Source organism: Phaenicophaeus curvirostris, chromosome 13 (genome assembly GCF_032191515.1).
Source record: "Phaenicophaeus curvirostris isolate KB17595 chromosome 13, BPBGC_Pcur_1.0, whole genome shotgun sequence".
In the NCBI taxonomy this organism is placed as follows: Eukaryota; Metazoa; Chordata; class Aves; order Cuculiformes; family Cuculidae; genus Phaenicophaeus; species Phaenicophaeus curvirostris.
This window is the reverse complement of record NC_091404.1, coordinates 11,503,924-11,528,402: the sequence shown is the minus strand read 5'-3', so window position 1 is coordinate 11,528,402 and position 24,479 is coordinate 11,503,924. Positions and strand designations below refer to the sequence as shown.

The window sequence follows — 24,479 nt, the reverse complement described above, 5'->3', positions numbered from 1 at the left end:
CCTGACAAATACAACTTTGGTGGCCATGACCCTGGCCAGAGGAAGAAGTCTGTGATGTCACCTCATCCTCAAGTCCCAGTTTCACGGATAGTATCTCTGAAAGGAATTGTCTAAAGAGATTGTTCCTTATGAAAAGTTCACATGACGGAGTCTGAAGGGCTTGTTTCACTTGAAGCCCAGCAGGACAGAGCTGTTTGGAAAGAAGCATTCAGTGTGTTCTGTTTTGCTGAAAGCTGTCACAGTGAACAAGTACTTAGCAAACAGCATGAACAAGGATTTGAACTAGAAAACTAGCAGGGCCCTGACAACATTGTAATAGTGTGCTTGTCTCTTCATAGCCTGTACAATGATGCATGGGGGCATGAGAAGGAAAACAGAATGAGATTTTTGTATTTTTAATTTTTTTAAAGGTGACAGTTTATAATTTCTCTGAACTTGTCTGTGTTATTGCGGTCACCTTTGGTATCTGTAAGAGAGGAATGCATCCTGGTGAGAAGGGGTGCAGGGCAGAAGCACAGTGCACAGCCCAAAGGGTGAACTGATTGATTAATTAACTGAAAAGCAGTCAGTTCTTTTCCTATTGTCCTGTTTTGTAATGTTTTCACTTCTGTTATGATGGGCCGACTGTTTAAGCTGTTGCTGTTTACAGCTCTAATACATAGTTAGCAGTAAACAGAAAGAACTGGAAGAGAAACTGCCACTTCACACCTCTGAAATCAAGCCACTTTCACCCAAGCACCTAGCTGCTGACACCACACAGGTATAGGAGACTAGCACTCATTGACAGCTCCCCTGCCTCTCCCTCATCATACAAGAGACTATTGGAGGCAGCACAGGCAGCACAGCATTGAGAGACATCTAACGAGTTGGAAATTACAATAGGATAAACAAAAATTCTCCTTTTAGTTTTACGTACTGCAAACATCCTTCTTTCTAAAGCAAACCTCAAAACCACACCAACCATATGTTTTCACCGTAATTATGGCTACAGTTGCCTAGTTTATGACAAAGAAGAGTTCCAAAAGCTGTAATAAATAACTTTCTATTTATCAGTTCTAACATGTTGTGCATTTTCCGAGGCATAGAAAGTCCTTAACCAGTATCCTTCTTTGCTACAGAGAGACTGCACTAACAGTCCCTTCTTCAGGTTGTCTTCTACTAAGCAATTGACACAAACCCCCATTTCCCTCATTCCCTTTACAAGGACAGAAGGTTTGTGATCTTTAAGTGCATAGCTCAGCGTGGCATCAACCTCTTTCCTTATAGACCTCAACAGTCTCAGGATGAAAAGCACTTTTCTAGACTATAGGAAAAGCTGTCCATTTTATCAAGTCCTGGACCTGCCATTCAGCGTCTCCATACTTCCTGCCATGGCTGAAAACCTCTGTTAATGGTTTGTGGAATAAGATAGAATGAAGAACAACTTGCTCCTACTTAAGCATAGACTTTGAATAGAGACATTGCTCATCTAAGTTATTCCTGGAGGACTTGATTCTAAGAATACATTCACTGATAAAATGGATCAGAGACATTACTTCAGTCCTGATTCTCTTACTGCATGCACTTACTTTCTCCATTCATGCTCAGTCATAGTATTACTGCTCCTATCTGTAAATTAGGATATTAACCAATATACATTGCTTTAAACTGATTATAAAGATTATTTTCTCTGACCTTGTGTCTCAATGCAGCCCATACACCATATAAAGTAAAACTTGGCATCTGAGGAATACCTACCTTTAATCTGAGGCTTCTGATACCTTTAGCATTAAGGACTATTCAGAGCTGCAAAGACAGGAATGTTTTTTAGTAATTCACTTGATTTCTGGGTAAGTTCGCCACTAAGCCACTTCACAACACTGCTAACTGACTAGGTTTAGGGTAAGCTGAGTTCCAGGGTATCCAGAATTGTGACCACCAAATTGACAAGTCTGTGCTGGCTTTGTCCAGATCTGGGGAATATGTTTTATCACTTTTATGATACTACAGATACATTATTCTCTAATAAACATGTCAATTTGGTATCAGGTATTTCTTCAGGCTTAAAAATATTTTGTATCCAATGATACTCAAAGCTAGTATCACCCTCCGATACCGGCATCCCTCAGATCCCAGTACTTCTATGACAAGTTTCTTATTACTGTAAGGGAGGGTTTTTTTTCAGCAAAGCAAGTCTCTCTTGCAAGGAAGCCAATTATTATTATATGACTGTTCTCCTACTAATTTTTTTCAGCTGTTCATTATGAAAAAAAAAGTGATATTCCCCTTTTTCTTTGCTTTTCCAAGCCCAAATCACCTCTAATTTCAAGTATACAACAGTGCAGAAGTTTGAAAGAGAAAGCACTAGGCTTTTTCAAAAATGCCAGCAAACTTTATAGCCCAATTGCCTACTCAGAATAGTTTTATAAAGAAGCAGGACAGATACCATTTACCCAGCAGTGCCATACTCACCAGCTCCCAGGCACAGGCATCTCCATTACCATTTCTACCACAGACACTTTTCAGTCTGTAAGAGATGACAGTCCTTCAAACTCAAGTTATCTACAAAAGAGCCATGCTGATTTGGCTAGAAACATGAAATCCCAGTTATTAACAATGTCCTCTAGAAGCTTTACCTGAACTTACACTGCTCTGAAGCAGCTACCACCCCCTGTCCTTTTAATATACCTTGAAGATACAGGCAGATGGTCCACTCCACAGGCAGGTGTTGCCACAATCCAGAAGTCACCGCTGTCCAGCTGCTTGCTTGATTTATGGTCTGTCTTCTCTGAGTGCCTTCAGACTGCTTCAGAAAAAAAAAAAATGGATAGTTTAATGTAAACTTTTTTAACAAGACAGCTTGGGTGAGCCTGTGAAATTTTATCTGAAGCAAGAAAACACTCATATTATGACCTCACCACAAGACTTAGAGTGAACTTCCATGCAGAGGTAACCTCCAGGTAAAAATGCTGGCACTTCCAGCTGGCAGATCTGGTTCCAGAAGATGCCATTACTGCATACTTATTCTGGACAGCTGCATAGCTGCAGATGTGCAGGATGCAATCCTATCTCCCACTTCTGTTCCTCCGCCTCTATAAAATATCTGTTGTCATTTTAATCTCTCACTTTTGCATCTATGTTTGCAAACTACTTTGCCACATCTGTGCTGTTCCTTGCAGCATTTGTAGCACCACAAACAGGATGGCAGCTACAGGTGTGCTACTAAAACTGTTACTGTTCCGTGAGCCTGCCTGGAAAATAACACCCAGCAGCAGGATTTTATGTCCTTGTATAAAAATACACTTTCTCTCACTCCCCACCCTCAAAGATAAACCATATTACTTGTCTTTAAGTCATTCACTTCCCAGGCTGGCCTATTTTTAATCCATGCACTGTTTGAAACTGTAAAATACAGAGTCCCTTTCATGCGGGGAGGGATGTGTTCCTGCCAGGTCCCAGTGTTCTAGGGGATTTGCCAGATCCCTCAATAATCTGATCCTCTGCCTTCTTGGCTCCAATATTCAGAGTTGTCTCTTTGGTCTGAGTTTTCCTAAAACAGGATCTCCATCCTCTCCTGTATCGTTACCTGCCTGGTAACTGTGTGTAAGGTCCATCTCCTTTAGCATTTCCTTCCCCGGCAAAGGAGCCTGAGGAAACACCAGGACCAGCTGTCCCTCCACCCTCCAGACAACATAGGCATATGCAAGAACAAAGGATTTCTATTTAGAGTCACATTTAAGTCTTCTGGTGCTTAGAGCGCTGCAGTAAATGCACTGGGTTTGATTCCCACAGCACAAAATACCCGTCAAAAGGCTGCAGGAAACAAGCAAAAGCACCAGGAACAAGGAAAGGGAAAGTCACGTAAAAGACAGCCCAAAGAGAGACCGGGAAGGGTCCAGGTACAGCTGAGCTGCACTATACTGTGTCACCAATTACTGTTAGGCTCACCTTCCTCTAGCTGGTGAAGTCAACTTTACGCACCTGGCTTAGCGGCCAAAGATAAGAGATGTTCCCTACCCCCTGGGATTGCTGCTTGGATAAGAATTAGAATTTAGGCCAATCAATTATTATAGACAACGCTAAGTAAAAGTCCACGCCAGCAAGACCACAATAATGCCAGCCAGAGAGAGAAGGGAGGTGTCACCCTGTTTCGCTGTTACATCATCACACAGACACATTGCTGCTCCAGAGAGTTATTAGCCACCTGACAGACTTTCCTCGCAAGCTCTTATTCCTTCTTCTAACCAAAATGAACAGATTTTGCAGAAAAGGAAGGTAATTTTAAAAGTCTCAAGTTAATAAAATGCTTTAAAAACACAGTGCCTGTGATACAATGGATCAACTTTGTCCTGGGTGTCAGCCCAGCCCATTTACTCCAACAAGCTTACACCAGAGATGAATTTGCTCTGGTGCCTTTGTCAATAAAATTCTAGATTAAAAGAGACCCTATATAGAGCTGGTCCCAGAGGTAATTGCTAGTTAATCAGCCAATTAACTGACCCAATGAGTAGGAAAAGGGAAAGGGGGAGTAAGGGGGAAAACAAATCAGTCAAGGTATGGTAGAACGTAATTCTTTAGGAGTTAATGTTAGGAACCTTTTCAAAAGGATTACAGCCTACCTTGACTCATTCCCCCTTCTTCTTTCCTTTTCCTCTTCTTCCCAATTTGTAATTGTTGGTTCCCCTAATTGGCTGATTAACTACTTATTAAAGGCAGACCTGGAGGCATGTGGGATCCTGTTAGCCATGGAGCTTGATTTCATCTAGCAAAGCAAGGCTGAGTGCAGCAGAGAATCTGGAAGGGCTGTTTTTCTCCTACCCAGGCTGATGGCTTAGAGTCAAGTAGCATTTCATTTGAGAAGATTATTTTTAAAATACTTTCTATTTTATTTAATACTGCAAAGAAAGGGAAAGCTTTTTTTTAATAGTTTGTCATGCAAGCAACGAATTTTAGCAACAGAGTTTGTACCTCTCCAACTAAAATATTTACTGTTCACTGATACACTACCAATGCTATCAGAATATTTTAATGAATGAGCTGTTAGAGCTGCCTGACTTTAAAATAATAAGTAATGACAATAGAATTAAATTAACCTCTATTTTCCCTTGATAGTGTTACCAGGCTGCTTTCTACCAGCAACAGTCCTGGGAGATGGGTCTTAATAGTGAAAAAGGCAAGCTGAGAAAGTTATCCTAATTTCCTCTTCTTGGAGTTGTCGGGGAGGAAAGAGCAGAGCTCACCCTTGCAGTGGTTGGCTTCACATAAGATTTATAGTAGGTCAAAAGGGAGGTACCAATCTGTTCTGGTACATCCTGAAACCGCATAACCAATGAGAAATTCAAAGTTTATCTCTAGAGCTTCAAAGAGAACATTTGCTGCTTGTTCAACATAAAGCAAATCCTATAGCATCTCATTAATGCACCTCTTCCAGCATCATGTAGAGAGAGATAGAGCTACTACTCTTAAAACAATGACATCATAGCTAAACAGGGACTAAATTTGACCTCTCTAAAACAATACCTACCAGTGCACATGGACACACATAGGCAGGTTATTTTCTAAAGCTGGTCACTCACCCTCCTGTGTAGGTAATAAATCATACTTCTTTTTCTCCTCATTGCTTGGGCAGCAGAATCCTGTGCAAAGCAGCAACTGCTTCAAGTGTGATTGTCCAGGGGGACTGACACAGAATGGGGTTCCCCTAATATAGCATCTATTATATAAACCTCTTCTTCTAATATCACTTCTCTCCTTCAGCTTCAGAAGAGAGTTTGGGATTTTAGTTCTATTTACTGTTTGTGATGATTTGTTCCTCCTACCCTTCTTTTCTCCTGTAGCAAAAGAGCAGGCTGAGCCTCCGCAGCCCATTCTCAACTGCATGTAAATCACAATCTGATTAGGAAGTGATATATTCATCTCTAACTCCTGCATAAAAGTTATTCAAGTATTTTGACAAAATAAGTGCTGTTTACTTTATACGTTTTCTGCTAATTCTAAAGATTTCTGCAAACCTAAAGGATCTCATGGAATTTACAGGCTTGTGGCTTTGCTATTGAAAGTATAAAAGCATGCTAAATTAAGTTGATTTGCCTGTGAAAGAAACACGTCCATTATTCATGTCAGGGCCCTGTCACATCACATTGAGGGAGTGAAGAAAATCCTTTTTTATCAACTTTTAGAAGCAAGGAAAAAACCAACCATTCAGGGACTGAATTTCAATTGGGGGAAAGTCAGTCTGAAAGCAAGGTTAAAGAAAAAAGTTGGGGACATGTCTAATTTTGGAAATCAGCAAAGGGTGGATTGATTTAACTTTGGCTGGAATCTTTCAAACTGAAAGCCAGAAGGAAACTTAAAGTAGCAAGTAGGACACAGTCTCGATGTCTCTCATGTGTAAACTTGTCAAAAGTAGTTAAGCTAATTCAAATTTAAGTCTTTTCTGACCCCATTTTTCTTGGATGCTTCAAATTAATAATAAAAATTGTTAAACAGATAGGACATTGCATTTGTGTATCACTAATATTTTTATCCCCTGGTTACTACATTATTGAATTCTCATTAGCAGACAACATGTAGGGGTTTTAAGTTTGATTAGCTGACAGAGAAATTGAAAAAAGATTGGTTTAGATGTGGCTGTTCTACGGCTGTGCATATCTGTAACGAGGGTGCTGACAGGCTCAGAAATACTCAGGAGTGTTTCCTGTCGACTATAAGATATATTACTTCATGCAGCCAGAATATTGTGGTTGGTATTTTTATGACATATAGGTTCACACAAAATAAATGGCATGTTTATATGCCACTTTTAAAATAAATAAATAAAAAAATTGTAGCCCAGTAAACTATTCCAATATACATAGAGTTAAAAGTGAAATTGTAAGGGGAATTGTTTTATACACAGAAGCTCTCCTCAGTGCCTGATTTTAATTTCTTGTGTGCCTTGCTTATTTAGCAAAGCAAAAAGCTTACAGTTCTTTCTCACTGCAGATGTTTTTTATAAGCTTAAAACCAGCACGTTAAGTGGCATTTCACAGTCTTTTGCTTAAAACCTAATTGGTTTAGACCGGACACCTTAGAGATATTCTTTAAGAAAAGTCCAGTTTTTCTGTTGCTGACATTGTTCTACTGTACAAAGGGTAATTCAGCAACTTGTTTGGCTTAAATCATGTTCTGAGTACCAGGCCTATACATTATTTCTGCATGAGATTTGTTTTCCTACCTTTTGTTTTTCTCTGACCTCAGAGCCTTTGGGTTACATGTTCTCTGCTTTAAAGCTCTTATCTGAAAAACACTTTACCACCTCAACCAGGCACTCTCTCATGCTTCCCAACTTCAAAGTCTGAAGCTGGGAAAGCAAATCTAAGTCCCAAATGCTGGACTCTGCGGCTTCTATAGGACCCTCTGCTAAAGTTAAGTTCTTGTCTTTAATTGAAAATTGCAGCCAGCGTAAATAAAGCGAGTTTGCAGCAAGCTGGCCACAAAAGGAATTACCTCGTTGAGTGGCTGCATTGGGGTAAACACAGGGGATAAAAAAAAAAAGAAGAGAGAGAGAGAAGAGAAAGAAAAGCCAGGGGTGAAAGAGAGAGGCATTGTACTACTGAGGTAGCATCAAGACAAGGATTAATGGTTAGCAGAATTGTATTTTTTGTACTTTCAGCAACACTACAATCTCTGAAAAGTAAGTGTTACCAATAAGCGGGCCAGAAAAGAAAGGTTAGAGTGTTAAGGGAAATGGAAAAATCGGTCTTTGTAAATAACAGGAGATTTTTATTCTGTAAAGACCAAGCAAAGTGTTGCCGATGTGTTTATTTTTAGTACTTATATTCGGGTCGACTAATGAAGTTTGTTATTTTATAGAGCTGACAATTGGTAGGAAGTGACACATTTATACCACACAAATGACATTTTCTGCCAACTTCCGTTAATTCAATGTACCCACAATTTACTTATTGTACAGAACACCTAGCTGGTAAGTAGAAACCCAGTCTGAGTGTCACTGTTGATGTAGTATATGGATCTAAGAGTGAAATCCAAGCAGCCATGCTGGAAGCGTGCCAGGCTCTAACAGACCAGAACAAGGAGGGTAGTGGTGGTAGAAAGGAGGGCAGGATCCCTTTTCAATGCTCAAACCTCTGCTGACCTGGGATTATGGTGTTGATACAAACAATACAAACTCACACAGCATTATCAGATCTTTGCAGTAGCTCAAAAATACACAGCGAGAGAAAGTGAGGAGAACCCAGTGTTCTCCTTTCTCCCACTCCTCTTTGAGTTTTTCCTCCTGGACTTCAATATTTTCATACTTTTTAACTTTCAATTTTTAATAGTATTTTCCTTTTTTAATTTACAGTCTTCGGAAATAATTGAATTGTGCAGGGTATGAGACACTCCATGTTTATATAAACACAAATGCCATGCCTTTTATACTTGGATCAAAATGAAGTCATAGAAAGAAAACACTTAACTTGAGATATTGCCCATTATTATTCTGCTTACAGTACATACTTGGGAAGTTTTCGTGTTCATAATTCAATGTCTCCAGTGCACCATTCCTCTTAAAGATATGCAAGATCATTTCAGCATTTATCTGCTCTTTTCTCCTCAGGAGTTCAACTGTTTTTCCGCTTGATGGTTAGAATGAATTGAATAGTTTGAACTCATCCATCAGATTTGGAAACGATCCCTGAATTGATGAGAGTGTTTAACAGTTAATTGAACATTTCAGTTGTGAACTTTCATAGTTTCAAAATGCAAAGATACTGTGCCCAGGAATGTGGGCAAAGAAAAGAGGATCCGTTACATGTCCTAGTGCCATAAATATTTTCATCCTCTAGAGAGCAACAGGCATTGAAATAAGGGGGACATCATACTGATCTCACTCTTGGAATTTCCAAGGAATGATAATCTGAAAAGGATTTTCACAGGACCTGGGGGTTCCCATGTACTGTACCAGGAAATAATTCCACATTTTTCAAATCCTTGTTTTATTTGTGCACATCTCACACAGACCAACTTCTCTAAACATACAATTCAGCCTCCTGACTGCTACCCATGCCTATAAGGGACAGATGTTCATAACACCAGCTTCAAATATTGGTCTGCCTGGGTGACACACACAGTGTGGCTTATTTTATTGCACTGCTAAATAGCTCATTATGGGCAAGTACAGACACAATAGGTTCGGCAGCCTGCAAGGCCTTCTAAAGGAATCTGATGATGCCAGTAAATATTTAGTTGTTTTTTAATCTTAATATAATCTGTATACCACACTTTCTTATGTGACTTAAAAATTCACAGTTGTAACCAAGGAAACAGTAAAGGAACCTGGACTTTTTCTTCCTCTTTGAGACTTGTGAAAAACTTCATCTTTCAGACTTTCTGCTCCATTATAGCACTTCAGCTAAAGAGGAATTACTTTTCTCCATTCTGAAACTCCACGGAATTGCTTTATTGTACTTCGGTTTTCTCCTTTTCACTGACTTCTGTACAATTCTTTAAGAATATGACTTGAATTTCTTCATTCATCTATAGCAAGCCCTTAGCTCAGTGTCACTGCTTCCTATCATCTGGCACTCAGCAGGATGTTGGCAGCATGTCCCACCTCCTAGGGCACCTTCACCCAGCTCCACTGCCTGCCTCTTAACAAGGACCTCGAGAAAATGCTTTCCTCCTTGTGCCTCTCAGACCACAATGCTTTTCCACTGCAGAACTGCCTGACCTGCTTCACTGACAAGCCTAATTCCTCTTGACCAGCTCCCTTTATTTAGCAGCTTTTCTTTTTTTAGCACCAAGATCATTCCTCTGTGCTAGATGGTTAATTAACTCTCTTCCCAGGTTTTCCAGGCTCCCGTGGTGCAAGAGGTCTGGCCTCAGTCGGGCAGCTCTGGTTAGGTAGTCACGTACCCCATTCCTGTGAGATGGAGGTCTGGGCTCAGTTTGGAAGATTTCAAAGCAAAAATATTTATTTCTAAACTACATTTCTCTCCCACCGTGGAAACCGATGAACATGGAGTTTATATTTACAAGGATAATATTTTTAGATCAAATTCTATTTCAGAACAAGGTCTGCTCAACACAAGCTTCATAAAAGGCACTTGGTCCAGGGCTTGCTGTGCATTTAAACCAGTGCTAATAGCCATGTCTCCCTCTCTATCCTGTAATTTTTGTTCCCCCTTCATGTATGTGCTTGTGCTATGATAGTGGAGGCATCTGTTCAGTTCTGTGATGGACCAAGCTGGCTACTTTTCAGCCAGTCTCAGATGATCATGCATTTTACAAGCACTGCAGCCAGAGGAGAGGGGGAAATCAGCAGAAGGGACAAGGGGTTGTTTTTCTGCAAAATTCACTACTGAATCTCTGTGGAGCACTCACCTCATGAAGGATCAGTGGAAAGCCAGGCATCCTCAGAGGTAACCACACTTACCATAGCCTTCATCTGCTTTCAGACGCTGCCAACACCTGTTACAACAGATACATCACAGGAATATTGCTAGCAATTTGAAATTCGTACACATACAAATCAAATTACTCCCAGCCTGTGGACTTACTGGCATTACAGGCAGACATCTAGCAATGTTAGCTAATATGCTGGTACAATGCGTAACAGCTCACTGGAAGAAATACACTCTAAAGAAATTAAAATCCATTCATTGCAGCATACTCCTGCTTATGTTCAAAATATCCCTAGGACAGTGTCAGTATGATTTTCAATACATTACCAATGAAACCAGACTTGTGCAAATAGGTAGGGGTAACTTGGAAGGGATTTGATTCTGTGGCACAGCAATTTTCAGTAAGTTCGAAACACAACGTTCTCTTTATTATACAGCCCTCAGCTCTGTCTGGCTAAACTATATTTCTCTCCATCTGTTGGGTGTTTTTCTTAAAGTACATAAAACTTGTATTATTTTCTGATTTTGCCTACCATCCATCCCCTTTCCTCTTCCTAATCAAGCAGCACTTCCACAAGCAGCACTGCTCGGGTGCCCTGCCTTGCGCTCCCTCTGCTGTGCCCACAGCAGAAAAGCAAGCACAGAGTGTTGCTTCTGTCCTGCATGAGCTACTATTTTCTCAACCTTCAGTACATGGGTTTGCCAGCACATCTCTCCGGCTCTCTCATGTTTCGGTAGTTGTGGTTCTGTTGAGAAATATTTGCTCGATTGGGATTTGATAAAATCACTAGAAATTTCATATCAAATCAAGTGCATACGCACAAGTCCCTGGTTTGAATACAAACACAAGCAGCACAGAGAGCTTTAGCTTAACCAAGATAGTTGGCTAAATGTAAGCTGTTGACACAGAAAGGAGGTTTTAAACAACATTGTCATGGAAATCTATGGGAATCACATCTCCACCTTCAGCAAGGTGAAGAGGAAGAGCCCTTTGGAAATACTTTGTCCAGTGAAGTCTGATTGATGGACTTACCCAGTCTTAACCTTGCTGCTTTATCCCCACTCTGGCTTATTCCTGACACTGGAAACTCCTCGGAGGCCCCTCCAGCCCTTAGCAAACTGTGCTTTTAAATCTGAGCAGTGTCTTTTGTAGCACCACCAGCAAATACAGCAAGCCTTAAGCAAGGAGCAAAAGCAGAAGTAGCAAATTCATCACTTGGAAGTGACAGAGAAAGGGAAAGGCAGGGTGGGAGGGAATTTCTAATCAATCATAGGCCAACAAAGATTGACTGAAGTGATGCAGCTACAAAAAAAGGTGAAGGTGAGCTGGGGACCGAGCTGGAGAGGCTGTAGGAAGGGACTGATACTACCACACAGGACACCACTGCGACCTCAGCAGATACAATCATAGCCAGTTCTTTATAGGAAAGTGGGATCCAAACTAAATCAAGTGCAAAGAAATAATGATAATAAAAAAAGGTTTATGCAAGGAGATTAAAAGAACTTCCTGCAGATCACAACTGAGTTGGGGTACAAACTGTTTTTTAATGAGACATTTGTGGACAAAAATAAAAGCTGAAAGACAATGCAACACCAAACCAAATTAACTGCTTTTGAAGAGTCTTGGGGTGTAGGACCTAGCACTTAGTCCCCAGAGAAGCAACCTCATTACTGTAATAATAAGTTATTTCTCTTTTTTTGTTTTCTCCTTTCTGCCCCATGGCAGAGCTTCAGTTGAGATACTGAAGAGCCTTATCCAGAACAGCCTCTGGGCACAATTATATTTGAAATCTGCCAGGATGAAGACCAGTCAAACTCAGGTATTGCATTAGTGGTGGAAGCTGTGGCCATAAGTGGCCAATGTGTTCACGTTACCTGTGATTGCATGAAAACACCAATGTTTTCCAGCAGGTTTAAAACTACGGATTGCACCAGGGAACTGAAAAGAAGGGTATGGTGACACTCAGCATTCGTGACCACGGGGAATTCAGAAGTGCACAACACCACAAGGGCAGAGCTTCTCAAAAAGCATTGCTGGTAGGGACAAAGGTAGCACCAGCTTCAAGTTTAATATCCACTTGTAATGAAAGAAAAGCACAAAACAATTCCCCTTCATTTATACTTTCATAAATAATAGCAAACAGGTTAAGTCCAAGATGATGACTCACTTATGGTAGTGTCAGTACTGATATTCAAATACCATGAGGCTGGCTGAAAATTAATTCTTCTGAGGATTGCTTATAGAAATGATAAAGTTGGTATTCTTTTTTGCATCTTAATATTTAAAATACAAGCATGTATTTCAGTCATAAGACACAGGTTCTCTTTGCAACTGTGAATTGCTTTAAAAGAATCTCCACACAAGGTTCCTGGAAAATGCCCTGATTTCACAAACCATCTAACTCCAACAAGTTAACAATAATTCTTCCCCAAATTAAAACACAGTGCTTTGTACTGTGTTGAATCTGGATACAGTTTGTAAGCTAGTGATGCTAAAAACACATAATGAGGAAATCAACGCAATAATTGAAACGATCACATTTTCATATCCAGACAGAGCAAGGTTAGATGCTTTTAACTCCAACAGCTTTTCTGCTAGCAGGTCTAGAGTTGTGTATAGGAAAAGGGCAGGAGGTGTTTGCAAGGCTGCCTAATAAATTCATTTCTGACACTGCTCTTCCTACCACCCAACACAAGATACTGATGGATGGTTATTACACAGTGGATGTGGGAATAAAAGACTTCTGCACATATCCAGCAGCTCCCATAATTACATAGCTTCAAGCATTGTAAATATTGGTCCAAGACCCCGTGTTTTAAACCGGCTGTTAGAGGTGCTGATTACACAACAGATTACTTCAGACACCCTTGAGGTTCATATCAACTAACAAGATATGAGGCGCTGAGGGGAGGAGGGGCAGGGTTTACACAGTGATGCACTGCTCTATAGGGGCTATTGAGAGATTTGATGATATAAAGACTGTGAGTGGCTTTACAGATCGTTCAGTGAGAGCCTCAAAAGCTATTCTGTATCTTTATGCATATACAAATATTTACAGATCTTTTAAAGATCAAGACTGTCGTTATCAGTTTCTGTGCTATATATTAGCATTATCAAATGTGACCTCAGGAAAGCCGATGCTCTGCAGCCGTAATGCGATGGTATGTTCAGCTCTGCTGGATCTCCATAGAGTGGGCTTGGAATGCATTGATGAACAATACCCAGGACTGCACAGAGCAAAGAATGAAGGGCAGCAGAGTTTGATAACCACATTAAAGCACTACCAACATCTGTTCAAGCCAAAGACAACACTATCTCCAGGAATTAACCTTCTGAACCACTTAATCATTAACCTCAGCAGAGAGAAAGTTAGACAACAAGAGCCTATTTGTCAGTAGCCCCTCAGAGAGATGCAGCAAGCAATATTTTACTGAGAACAGCGTGAGAAGGGCTTGCCCAGCTTTATAAATTTTAAACACAGAATATATTTGTGTGGGAAACAAGGAGACAATGGATGTAAATAAACAGTTGATCCTACCTTGAAGCTTTCATTCATTTGTCCTGTTTAAAGTGGCTTGACTGGTTTGTCCTGCATTGTATAACAATATTTCCTCTAAATAAGTAGAGATGCTTCAGTTCTTACTCAGAAATATTCCTGGTTCTGGAAAGATTTACAAACGGATATGGTGTTACAATTTTAACTTGTACTCATATACCTAAGTTTTCTACTGAAAAACAAATCAGAGGCTATTGCTTTGCAAGAAGCAGTAGAGCTATAGAAGCAAAGTGGTTTTGTTTAATAATTATTTGTCTATACATACTGTTTGACATGTGAGGTCACCCGTTAAGTTATTCTGCTATAATCTGGCTAAACGCCCTCCCTTCTCAATTGTTACAGATTTTGTTTCTTTTGGTTTTGACCTTCTTTTTCAAAGGAGGAAAGACTGGTTTCTTCAAACTACAGTGCCCCACATTAGCAGTAAAACTGCACGGTGGTGTATTGGGGCTGACAGTTTATTTCTCTGGAAATGTGATCATTTACCAAAGGGGTGTGAAACGCTGCCATATAAGAACGATGCTGTTTAACACCCACTTTGCACCAACCTCAGTGGCCACACAAGGTGTAGAACAATGCGTAACAAGGGACCATATGTCTGCTTAGATATTGCCACAGTTGGAGGGGGCAAAAAGAAGGAAAAAAAAACGGTCAGGAAAATGAGTGACCGAAGGGGTACAAACAGCAATCTGCTCCGACCCAGGAGTTATGTAATAACATTGGGTTATCCTGGGAATGGCTCAAGGTCTCAAACTGTCAGTGCAGAGAACAGGAAGCAAGTTACAAGGGAAAACCCACTTGATTAAAATATATCATCCAGGTGACAGATTGGTCCCTACTGTCCACATGGAGGTGGCCCTGCCTATTACTACTTACGAGAGAATCATGATGCCTCTGGTGAGGGTGAGAGGATGGTCTAACACCAAAGGATGAGGAAGAAAGATCTCAGCCATCTGCTATTTTTTTAATGCGTTAGATTTTCTTTTGGTCAGCAAGTTGAACTGACTGAGTACAGAGCCTCATGTATGTCAGAGCCAGCACAATGGCAGGATCCCACAACCTACTCTTTCACACAGCAGCAAAACCTTAAATCAGCTCAACCCAAAATGTATAGCTTCACCTTTATTATCTGTACAAAAAGCAGACTGGTAACTTCAGGAAAAAAAGATCAATAATGCTTCATTTTTCAATAAAAATTATAATATTAACACCCTTGGTATAAAACCCATGGTTGAATGGGCATAGAAACTGAATTACCTACTGAGATTATGAGTCAGACTGAAGAAAGTGTGGACTGATCTGGTCTGGAGACGCCATTCCTGTCTTGTCTTCCCTTACCTGACACAAGACAGGGACACTACAATGCAATAGTAATCTCTGTGCTACATTAGGCTTGAATTATACCCCACAGCTGACATGACCTTAATGTTTTCAGAGTAATTAGTAGTGTGTTGACCAAAGAAAAGCATAATAATTAGCTATTTTTAATTCAGTAAGAGGTAAACTGTGTTGCCTTTCCATAGATGGTCACCATCCACTGGGAAGATGCTCCTCTGGTCAAGGCATCTTAAGGAAGTGTTCCTCAATTAGTTTCTCCAGCAGGATTATTCATCTTAGACTAAACTCCCACAAATCAATTTCTCAGGGTTTATGATAGTAATTTAATCCCTGCTGCTGCTACTCTTCAGATGCTGAGCTGCTTAACTGGTTCCTAAACCACTGTCTGAAGACTAAACTGGAGCAGCAAACAACACACTGTCCTTTCACTCATGTAGCTGGGCTCATTAATGTGGATAATTAATTGGAGCTTTGCAGCCCTCCCTTTGTACACTGACAACAAGCAAGTCACAGTAGACAGTAGCTGTACTACCACCCCCCCCTCACCTGAGCACTCTTGCACAGACACCTGCTGCTCATAATTAAGATCCATTGCCCAAATTTACATATCCTGATTTCTATCATTCAGCTCCTAGAGACAAAGGAAAGCATTTACTGCAGGGAAATGACAGCTCAAATTATGCTTCTCACATATGGCTTGCCTGGGCAGCTGCTTATGCTAAAGGACCCCGACATGAAACACCAGAGTGTTTCTATTTAAAAAGTATATGTTTGGATTGAATTTAAAGAAAAGCATATGGTAATTTCCCCCTTAGGGAGATAATAGTCTTTTCATTAGATAACAAGTGTCAAACGATGCCATAAACTTCATGGCAGGCTTTGTTAAGGCGTAGCACTGCACAGAGCTCAGCAGTCAACTGGCCGTGTCCTCCCATCCCTCCCTGAACTGGCTGTTCAAGGGCGTGTGGCTGGTTTAGGAAGAGTAGACATCTCTCAGACCATGCAGTGAAGACCTTACCATCAGTTTACCTGTGAAGAGGAGGCTGACTGCATAATCTGGATGACTGTCATTATGCTTCTCCCCAGGTTTGCTCTGTAGGTAAGGATCAAGAAGAAAAATTTAATTTTATTCCCATTTTGTTGTTTGTTCTGTGCTTTACTTACATTTTTATATGAGCTAATCTAAAAAGTGATCGCTATGCTTGTTAAAGTACTGTCTCCAAATTCTCCTAGTTCTGCTCAGAAAAGTGAGGTGGCATTCAAGACAGAGAATAGGTAGCTCTGAGATTCTTCATAGAATCATAGAATGTTTTAGGTCGGAAGAGACCTTAAAGATCATCTAATTCCAACTCCCACTGCCATGGGCAGGGACACTTCCCACTAGATCAGGCTGCCCAAGGTCCCATTCAACCTGGCCTTGAACACCTCAAGGGAGAGGGCAGCCACAACTTCCCTGGGCAACCTGTTTCAGTGGCTCACCACCCTCATTGTGAAGAATTTCCTCCTTATGTCTAGTCTAAATCTGCCCCTCTCTAATTTAAAGCCACTCCCCCTCATCCTATCACTATATGCCTTTATGAATAGTCCCTCCCCAGCTTTCTTGTAGGCCCCCTTCAGGTACTGGAAGGTCACTATAAGGTCTCCTTGGAGCCTTCTCTTCCCCAGGCTGAACAACCCCAATTCTCTTAGCCTGTCCTTATATGAGAGGTGTTCCAGCTTCCACATGTCCCTTTTGGGAGTATTTTTCCTTTCACTTTTTCTGTAATAAGAAAAATAAGTTAGACATAAGATGCATTTTTCTGTTTCTTGAACTTTGAAACAGACAGCATTTGCTGTTATTGGAAATAGGATGATAAGCTAGACACACCTGAGGTCTGATCTGGCTTGACAGTTCCTCTTTTCGAGGATAAAAGCAAGTATCCAGTTTGTGTCATCTGAAGAGCAAAGTTCCACACCAAGTTTCCTACTTTAAGGGAATGTAAAAATGATCTGATATTAAAGTTACCTAAAATCATGAGTGTTTCTGAAAACAATGAAGTGATGGATATTTGAATGCTTACCTTTAAGAAATATGGATAAGAAACTAATTTCTAATAGACTAACAGCTACAAAACCTCATTAAAAAATTAAGACACTTCAGAACTAGATATGAAAATAGTACATTATTCCTTATCTGTGACACAACTTCAGAATATGTCCATAGGAATACCTGTTCAGTAGCCTGTGGCAAATGAAAAAGACAAAGAAAAACATCGCACTGGGAGTCATTAATTGAATTAATTAACCTAGCGACATTGTCATAAGAAGAATTTATCTGGCAACCAGCAGGAGCAGATCTGCAATCATTTCACCCTGGCTTCTTTCACAGATTAACAGTTACACGATCCCCTGGCAGCTGGCTGTTAACACTGCAAATTGTCAGAAATTAATTAGCCAAATGCTGTGCACCCATGTGGATATTTTTGTTTTTAAGTAAAGATTATGAAGCCAATAGCTCTTCTGATGATTTATTGAGGGAAAACATAATTGTTTAAACAAATACGTTGCAGCACAGCTTTCTAATGGGAAAAGAAAAAAAGGCGGAGAGAACTTACACCAAACCATAGTAACAAAAGCTAAACACTTGTAAACAGGAATTAAACAATCTACTCTGAAAATGGGGATATACACAAACTAATTCGGAAAGTTCTATTATTTTTTTGAGAATAAAAATAATTGCAGTTGCATGCTTTTCAAAAAATTAAGGTTGCTTCTTCAACATGTTAAGCTGGGATTCAACTATTCAGAAATACTTCTGCAAGTTAGCTTTGTTCATCCAGGTAGGAATCCCCACATCACACATGAAAAAACAGGCACTTGGCAGCTTTGCTTATTCCCTGTTTGCCCAGCTTTAGTATCTGGCAGGTTACTTCTGCACCAGGTATGGAGCTAGGAAATATGCCTGTGAGCAGGCAGTCAAAAAGTCTTGCATGGATAACCTGTAACATCTAGAAATCTAAACTCTCAGACATCAGCAACTTCCAATGTTTCTAAAGAAGTCTTAGAAGACTGTTATTTTTCAGTATATTCCCATGGTCCTGCTAGTGGATGTACAGTTACTTGTTGACATGTGTACTGCTCTAATTTTAACAGCTGTCTCTCTTCCTATGCTCAACAGAAGGCTTAGGGGATAAGTACTGCAGAATCAAAATAAAAGCCAACATCTTGAACGCTGATACCTCAGCTAGGCTCAGTTTCTTTCTTCTTGAGAAACTGCTTTATCACAGCATGATTCTTACCATTGCATGGCACGAAGGATCAACTCAGGACTTAAAACTGAGCTCCTAAATCCATATTTATGCAACAAAACCAAATAACTTGATTTTTTGAATGTTGATTTCTCATTGCCTGGCTGTTGAAACCTGAGTTTTATACCTGTATATCTATACATAATACTGCTGCATTTTCCCACTTAGAAGCTGTAGCCTGCTTAACTCCACTGAGAGAGAATAGAAGCATTGGGGAAAGGCTAAAAGGAATGAAATGGCTAAATAGAAAAACAGATACTTAGAACCTGAGCACCTAATTTTGATATCATTTTCTTAGGACCTGAAAATTCCTACTATAAGACTCTTCAATATTTTATTATTAATTTACATGAGCATTGAAATAATCAAGATCCAATCTTCCTAAACTCTTCGGATAATTTTTACTATTATATCTTATGGTGTTTGAATTCTTATAGACCCCTTTCAAGAATTTATCTTACATGACTGTCATACTGTCAAAACTATAGAACTCTTATAAAACAGTTTTTAAATAAGGATATCAAATATCATTTAAAAAGACAATACTGTTGCAAAAACAAGCTGCAGCTGAACTTTTCTTAGCATAAACTTGTACATTTCCAATCATGCAGCAGTTCAGGAGTACTCAAAAGCACTCAGTATAAGCACATGTACAAGGATTTACAGTATTTTTGATGCAACAGCCTCTGTGCATAGACACACATAGATGTGCAGAAAGGCAAAGAAGCAGTGAGAGAAGGTTGAATTTCATCCTGAGAATAACTTTAGAAGCCTTGTGAAAATTTTGTGTATCGTACTCTGAGCCTGCTACTGAGCCAGAAGTAAAGCAAACAACTCTAGTGTAAGAAGAGCCTTTCTCCTTCGGTCATTGAAACTTCCAGTTTTATATTTTTCACTGTTCTTGTGCTAGAACTGTCTTGTGTGAGTGCTTTCAAGTAGAAGAAATCTTCAGCATGTAAGATGTGCTGCCATATAAAGTTACATAGGTGTCCAATTTCTTTTGTGGACCTTGTGAAAAGCCCTTATGCATCTGTGTGCGTGAGTGTTTGTACCTACATCACAAAAGCACTTGTGCTTTGTTTGACGAGACTTGTGCCTCTTCAACATCTCAGATCCAAATAGAAATAATGTTCCCAAATGCTTTCGCTGTGAGAAGACTGCAGGAGCATGTTTTGTCTAAGTTTTACAGTGTCCATATGACAATAGCTTGTATTTTTTCTACATCAGAAAATCTTTTCATGTATTTTCCCTCCCCCTACCCATTATAAAACATACGTTATTCAGTGCAATTTAAAGCAAAACATGGGAAAAGACAGCAGCTTCAACCAGAATTTTCAGAAAAACATGATTTTTTTGTTTTCTTGCACTTTCCTGGGTGACTTGTCATGTCAAATAGTGTCAGTCACATCTGATTAGGTGACTTCATGACTCCAAGACATAAAGCTACATGACTGATGCACCTCGATGCAATGCACTGCAAGATGAATCACCCTCTGGGAAACTTAAAACAATGCACTTTTCAAAAAGCTTAACCCTTAATGCTCAGAGTCAAATTCCACTAGCACGCTTCCATCACACTGATATGATAGAGGGTGACCATTCACTTAAAGGTGACAAGAACTGTGGCTTTTCAGAAAATGAACTGATTTAGTAAAAGGTTCAAAGAACACACTAGTGAGTTTTTAACTTGATATTAAAGTACCAGACAGTGAGTCAATACCCTTTATAATAACTGCTTTCAGTAAAGTGCTTAATTTTTGATAAATCTACAATTCCTTGCTCAAGATTCACATGGAATAAATAGGACAGTTAATTTCTTTGTATCATTTATCCAGCCTTCCAGTTTGCGAAATCATATAAACAGGTCATACATCACATCTCTACAGTGAAGAATTACTAGCAATGGACCTAGATATCTGCAAATATGGAAGCATTCTATAACTGAAACAACAGTAGACAGTTCAGAGTAACAATTTATAAGCATCATGTTTTACCATAGCAATTTTATGTACCTAAAAGAGATGTTTTAATAAAATATTAATTGAATTATGAAAACAGTCTGTGGGGAGATCACATTAATTGCCATCAATGGTTAGTTCCCCCTTTTATTTAAACTCAGTGATAACACAGAGGTGCTCTGCTATTTTTGTTTGTTTCTTTTTTTTATTTCTTTTTTTTTTTAAAGGAGAAACATTTTTTTCATGAGTTTTTGACAGTAATTTACTACTATTTATCCAGGAAAACAGACTTACAAAGCAATATACACATAGTGTTATTCATCACAGATTTCTGCTTTTTTATCAAAAGCTAGTCCAGATATCTAGTTAGATATAATCTAACAACACAGCAATAATTGTGTTGCATTACAGTAATACAGGTGTTTTACCTGTAGACAGTAACGCATTTCAACATTAGATCTTACCATATCATAAAGTCATATTACTTTCTTGCAATACATGATGATTAGATCTCAAAAAAATGTCACTTTATCTGCACAATCTTCATTTCAGCTACTTTATCTATTTAAAAATAATCCACCAGTAAAGAAAATGGAAGAGGCTGTAATGATATTATTTTGAGAATTTTGTTAGCTATATTTGGAATTATTAAACCATGTGGTGTCCAAACAAACAAGAAAGAAATACTGGAGCAGCAACAAAGGAACTGTACTTTGCCTTAGAGCTCATGGTGAGCCATGGACACCATCCATCTCCCACTTTGGACCTTTCTGTGAACTCTGGGTAGTTGAACCTCTTGCTTGCTAAGAGCTCTCTCCCCAGGAGAGTCAAACAACACAACACCTACTAAACAGATTTCAAGAGCTCAATCTATTTAACTGCTTTTAAAAAAGACAGTCTAACTTGATCATAGCCTCTACACAGTACAAAAGGAAGAGAAAACTGACAGCTGATGTATTGTAGACAGAAGATGCAGCAGCTGGATTTTGAAACAATAAATTCACATTAACTGCAAAGTTCAGATATCACTCCAAAGCTGAGCTGGTAGAACAGAGTAAGTGCAGATATTCTCTTTTTTTTTTTTCTCTTTATTGTGCATGGATAGTTCTGTAAGGATGACACTCTAGTTGAAGCACAAGTACTGACCTTGCAACAATTCATAGGTGAGTCCCATTGCTTGGGTTATTCAGGAAGTTAAGTTAGATGACACAGTCATCCCTATTGACCTTGAAATCCATGACACCAGCTGCAGATTAGAGTTTAACTCTGGAAGAAAAAATAAGGCTCACATTCAAGATAGGTGGCCATTAGGAACCTCTCTAAGAACCATCTTCAGTGTGCATGCTATTGACTGTAAACTCTGGTTTGTCCTATACAGCAATAAATTGGCTAAAAAATCCTAAGACTGGCAGAACATTTTCACTTCTATGTACTCTGCACAAAAGGCTCAACAACAATTGTTCCCAGTGGGAAGGGGGATACTGAAACAAAGGAATATTATGAACCTTGCACTATTGATTAGCTGCACTCAGCTGGGACAGCAGAAAATACTGATGGACTAGTGCCTATCTCTACTTGTCAATGTTGCTGTGTGCACTGGTGTAGAAGACACCAGAAAATATGACATTTCACTGAAGAGAGAAGATTAATAAATCTATGTGCTGAAAAGAGGTTGTATTGTATTGGGTTATTAAAATTCAATCCTATTTTTTTACAACTGCCAAATTTATTTGGCTCTGCTGGGAGGACAGGATTGAAAATCATCCACTAGTAACTTTTACTTGCAATTATTCTGCTATTATGACACGGTAAGTGACTGGGAGTTAAGTTAGCCTCATGCCATCTGTATTAGTAAAACCTCCCGTAGCCTTATGATATTTTAAATGAGACATTGATTGATTCAGCTGTTCATTACTCCACTATATCACTCTTGTATTTGCTTTAATTCTTAAACTAGTAATAGGAAGACTGAGATGCTGTAAGCAGGCAGACTCCTATGCACTTGTAGCCTGAGTGCAAAAAGACACTGCATGATAAATTCCCACCTGCATCAAACACTCTTATCTTCTTCCCATTTCTTGTGCCCTCTCCCACTCACCTGGAACTGAACACTTCCCCTTTGTTTTATCTTATCTTGAAAACAAGGAAATACCATGAGTTACATGTCAATATGACCTCTGTGAACTAGGAAAAAGCTGTCTAATGTAATGCCTTGTGGTTCCATTAAACCAATTAAAGATGCATCTTGAATTCTAGCAGTGTTGGGGAAAGAAAATATGCTTTAGGCTGTGAGTTTAAAAAATGTAAGGAGACAAGAGATAAAGAGTTGCTCTTCTGCTCAGAGATCCTTAGCGTACATAGGAGTTTCCCAAAATTACCTTTAAACTTTGTTTTTCCTTTTATTAAGTATTTTTACTTTGTTTATATTTCAAAGATTAAACAGAAAATGTTAGCATTTTTTGATAAGCTGAAGGTTAACTGGTGAAACAGAAAACAACCTCTAACAAATCAGAATTTTCTTTCCATAGTTTAGGAATCAATGAAATAATAAGCTATATGAAACATATTTATGGGATTTCCTTTGCCTTCTTGATATAAATTCCTTGCCCTATGGAAGGCTGAGGAATTTTTACCTTTAGCTTTTCTTTTAAACTTCCATATTAGACTGTACTTTTTTGACCAGAACAATCTGAAATGCATTAAATACTCTTCTAGGTCAGAGCACATCCCTATAGTTTCAATTCGTTACTTGGCTTCACACATATAATCATAGAATTGCTAGGTTGGAAAAGACCTTTGAGATTGAATCCAACCATACCTCTCCACTACTAAATCATATCCCTGAGCACTTCATCTATCCATGAGGGGAGACCTCATTGCTCTCTACAACTACCTGAAAGGAGGTTGTGGAGAGGAGGGAGCTGGGCTCTTCTCCCAAGTGACAGGGGACAGGACGAGAGGGAATGGCCTCAAGCTCCACCAGGGGAGGTTTAGGCTGGACATTAGGAAAAAGTTTTTCACAGAAAGGGTCATTGGGCACTGGCAGAGGCTGCCCAGGGAGGGGGTTGAGTCACCTTCCCTGGAGGGGTTTAAGGCACGGGTGGATGAGGTACTGAGGGACACGGTTTAGTGTTTGATAGGAATGGTTGGACTCGATGATCCGGTGGGTCTCTTCCAACCTGGTTATTCTATGATTCTATGAAATACTTGATGGAATCATGACTCAACCACCTCCCTGGACAGCCCATTCCAGGGCCTGACATTGACCATACTGCAGAGCATAGCAGAGCAGATCTAATTTTTGGAGGAGCAAAGGTAGAATGCTGACCTGCTCCAGGGACGTCTGAAATGGTTGTGCCCTGGACTGTGCAGAAAAAAAATTATGAATGAGCTGTCTTGAATGTCTTCCTTTTCTGCAGGTGGTACCCACCTTTGAGTGGAATCAGCACCAGATTGATGCTGTCTGAAGCCAGGCATGCAAGTCTAAGAAGCACTAAGCATCCAGATTAAATCAAGAGGAGCTTGAAATCACTAATTTAGATCTGTATTTGCCAGGAGAGGCCCAAGTTTCCTAACTGATGGAAGTAAAAAAGTCACTTTTCATTATAACATCAAACCAAGCCAAATCAAATAGACCTTAAAAACTCTCTCAGTATTTGGAGAATGGAAAAACACAATGTTCTTTCCCTACTGATGTCCCAAATTGATCTGAAGACAGATGACATTAATACATTTTCACTGGACAAATTAACACAGAGACCTTTTCCACACACAGCTGTTGCAGCAGTATATACCATTTTTGTTGAGGATGTCATCTAATTAAACATGATCTGATATGATCTCTTGCATGAGAACCTAAGTAAAGAATGTTTATATGTAAGACTAATTTTTTGCCCTACCTATAGAGGAAAAGCTGTGGTGAATGCTTACTGTGAAATGTTTGTGTAACTATACTGGGTTTTAGGAAAGCAG

General features: G+C 39.5%; 1 long non-coding RNA gene across 1 annotated transcript; it reads right to left on the bottom strand.

Annotated features, from left to right (window-relative positions):
* Positions 1 to 16,906: 16,906 nt before the first annotated feature.
* LOC138726217 (uncharacterized) lies at positions 16,907 to 24,067 on the bottom strand. The gene is made up of 3 exons (XR_011338394.1): positions 23,938 to 24,067; positions 21,654 to 21,773; positions 16,907 to 17,021 (listed from the first exon to the last, which is right to left on the bottom strand). It is a non-coding gene; the product is annotated as an uncharacterized lncRNA (long non-coding RNA).
* Between the last annotated feature and the right edge of the window lie 412 nt (positions 24,068 to 24,479).